Here is a 4,122-nt window from a genome sequence, read left to right on the forward strand (position 1 = left end):
TATGGTCCACAAAAAACTGAGGCTTCACGGACATGAAAGATTCTCTTGTACATACGAGGTACTGGGGTGAATAAGCTTCACTGCTATCCTTAGCCTGGTGTTCCTCCCATGGTGTGGCCAGGGAGGGGAATGATTTGGGGTCATATTTCTTAGCACTGAAGTTAGACTTTGCCGTCTTGGAGACAGCTGGCAGCGGACTACCATCAGGAGATGACATACTATGCTTCATGGCTTGTCATTCGCCCTGATGCCACCCATTCCGACCACGGGCCCTCCCCATGGGCACCACCCAACCTCTGGCAGGATGGCCATTGCTGTGAGTCCTGATGCCCATGACTTCCAGCAGCCTGTTATAATTCTGCATGTGTCGTTTAGGGCAGTATCCACCTGTTTGACATGTGTTGACTTATACCAAGCAGGACAGGCGTACTGTGCAGTGGAGTGGCATAATAGCATTGCACAAGTTTGGATGTTTTCAACTTGACTGCCCCACTGTGATCCAGACAGTTTTATCAGTAGATTGTTCCTGGTGGAGACTTTTGATTTGAAATTCATGAATTGTTTTTTGAGCATTAGAGATCTGTCAAGTGTTACTCCTAGACATTTTGGAGTATCGCAGTGTTCCAGCGTACACCCTGACCATTGTATCTTTAACTTGCAGGTGGTTTCCCTGTTTCTCAAATGGAAAGCACTCCCTTGGCGTTTGATGGGTTTGGTTTAAGCTGGTTTATTCTGTAGTACTTTGACAGATCTTCAAGAGCACTCTTTAGTGTAACTGAGATTAAGCTTTACAAGAAGAATATAACAGCCATTCTGGATGCAGGTGCAGAAATGGGAATTGTTTTTGTTGTTGTCTTCAGTCCGATGACTGGGTTGATGCAGAGCTCTACATCTACTCTATCCTGGCAAGCCCTTATCATCTCCAAATAACTACTGCAAACTACATCCTTCTGAATCTGCTTACGGTGTTCATCTCTCCGTCTCCTTGTATGAATTTTACCTCCCACACTTCCCTCCAATTGGTGATTTCCCGATGCCTCAGAATGTATCCTATCAATTGATTTCTTCTTTTATTTAAGTTCCGCAACAAATTTCTTGTCTCCTCATTTCTGTTCAGTACCTCCTCCTCGTCACACGATCTATCCATATGATCTTCAGCATTCTTCTGTAGCACCACATTTTAAAGGCTTCTTTCTCTTCTTACCTAAACTGCTTATTGTCCTTATTTCATTTCCATACAAGGCTACATTTCATACAAATACCTTCATAAAAGAATAGAACCGAAAATATCGTAGTGATACTAGTGCTAGGCAAGGGAAAAAGAGCAACGTCTGCAAAATTTGTATTCCGTACTGCAGTTGACGAATACATACTTAATGCAGAAGAATGTAATACATACGACAAAGTAATGCATCAAAATAGACAAATTCAATACAACATGAAAATTAAAAACACACGCAAACTCCTCCGCAAAAAAACCAAAGCTCGCCTAGAAAGACATCAAGAAAAATCTCACACACAAGAAACACAACATCACGAAAAAACAGATATACATACAAATATAAAAACCCAAAAGTTCACATTAATGAAATGAAGAAAAATAATAGAAAAAGATATCCACAGAAGAAAATTATGTAGCATAAGAAAATGAAGAATGATGGATCAACCCCAGAAAATGGAAATCAATATTTTAACCATCCCCATCAAACCCACTCTTTTCCTTAATTATCACTTACACTCCCCACCTGCCAACCTAACCTGAAATTAACTAACATATTTGGACAATACATTTGCCCAACACGTTTAAGGAAACACTTAAATGGATAATATGTATTGGGTACATTATGCAGGGCCTATTATTCGTCTAAATGGCTCTGTAGTGTCGAAATGCGTCATGTCCCCCTCCCTACAACAGATTTCATGGCTGACCAATAACCTTCTATACTAGGCTACTGGTGCAACCTCCAATTGATGAAGATCTGAATTTAGTATTATGATTCGCGACAAGATCCTGAAATCCCCTATTTCCCAAATCCCTATATGAAGTAAAACCATCAGAAATAAGTACAGAATGCACTGCAACATGGTCTGCAATTAATTTCACTAACACTTACTTCATTCGACTAGGAACTATTTTAAAAACTACAGCATGACGTTGTGCACCTGAAATTATAGCCCCCCAAACCCATAACCCCACCACAGGTTACCCCCCTGTTGTACTTCGTTTTGCCAAAATGAAACTCATCGGTTTCGACTATAACCCTCCCCCCCCCCCCCCCCCCAAAGGTCCACTATACTTTATATATTCCCCACAAACTTCACTATAAAACGAATACCAGTCTACACTCCTGGAAATTGAAATAAGAACACCGTGAATTCATTGTCCCAGGAAGGGGAAACTTTATTGACACATTCCTGGGGTCAGATACATCACATGATCACACTGACAGAACCACAGGCACATAGACACAGGCAACAGAGCATGCACAATGTCGGCACTAGTACAGTGTATATCCACCTTTCGCAGCAATGCAGGCTGCTATTCTCCCATGGAGACGATCGTAGAGATGCTGGATGTAGTCCTGTGGAACGGCTTGCCAAGCCATTTCCACCTGGCGCCTCAGTTGGACCAGCGTTCATGCTGGACGTGCAGACCGTGTGAGACGACGCTTCATCCAGTCCCAAACATGCTCAATGGGGGACAGATCCGGAGATCTTGCTGGCCAGGGTAGTTGACTTACACCTTCTAGAGCACGTTGGGTGGCACGGGATACATGCGGACGTGCATTGTCCTGTTGGAACAGCAAGTTCCCTTGTCGGTCTAGGAATGGTAGAACGATGGGTTCGATGACGGTTTGGATGTACCGTGCACTATTCAGTGTCCCCTCGACGATCACCAGTGGTGTACGGCCAGTGTAGGAGATCGCTCCCCACACCATGATGCCGGGTGTTGGCCCTGTGTGCCTCGGTCGTATGCAGTCCTGATTGTGGTGCTCACCTGCACGGCGCCAAACACGCATACGACCATCATTGGCACCAAGGCAGAAGCGACTCTCATCGCTGAAGACGACACGTCTCCTTTCGTCCCTCCATTCACGCCTGTCGCAACACTACTGGAGGCAGGCTGCACGATGTTGGGGCGTGAGCGGAAGACGGCCTAACGGTGTGCGGGACCGTAGCCCAGCTTCATGGAGACGGTTGCGAATGGTCCTCGCCGATACCCCAGGAGCAACAGTGTCCCTAATTTGCTGGGAAGTGGCGGTGCGGTCCCCTACGGCACTGCGTAGGATCCTACGGTCTTGGTGTGCATCCGTGCGTCGCTGCGGTCCGGTCCCAGGTCGACGGGCACGTGCACCTTCCGCCGACCACTGGCGACAACATCGATGTACTGTGGGGACCTCACGCCCCACGTGTTGAGCAATTCGGCGGTACGTCCACCCGGCCTCCCGCATGCCCACTATACGCCCTCGCTCAAAGTCCGTCAACTGCACATACGGTTCACGTCCACGCTGTCGCGGCATGCTACCAGTATTAAAGACTGCGATGGAGCTCCGTATGCCACGGCAAACTGGCTGACACTGACGGCGGCGGTGCACAAATGCTGCGCAGCTAGCGCCATTCGACGGCCAACACCACGGTTCCTGGTGTGTCCGCTGTGCCGTGCGTGTGATCATTGCTTGTACAGCCCTCTCGCAGTGTCCGGAGCAAGTATGGTGGGTCTGACACACCGGTGTCAATGTGTTCTTTTTTCCATTTCCAGGAGTGTATAATGGAACTCTCACACACACGACATTCAAGCACACACAACCACACAGGATACGTCAAACACCAACATTATGTAATTTTTATTATTCCCTCAAGGCCAGCTTCGATTTCTCAAACCATGCTCCTCGTCTAATTGAGCGACATAGTCGATCCTTGCTACACCTCCATGAAAATAAATCGTGAGTACGACGAGCAGACACACGTTTGCAGGCGCATATGGTCGCTGCACTCACGACATTGAATGTAATCGGCAAGAAGACCAGACATTTCCAAAAGTCGAATGGTTGCCATCATATCTACGCCAAAAGCCTGCTTTAAGTCTTCCATATTCATGGGAATAGATAAATCCATAACTAC

Source organism: Schistocerca serialis, chromosome 1 (genome assembly GCF_023864345.2).
Source record: "Schistocerca serialis cubense isolate TAMUIC-IGC-003099 chromosome 1, iqSchSeri2.2, whole genome shotgun sequence".
Classification (NCBI taxonomy): Eukaryota; Metazoa; Arthropoda; class Insecta; order Orthoptera; family Acrididae; genus Schistocerca; species Schistocerca serialis.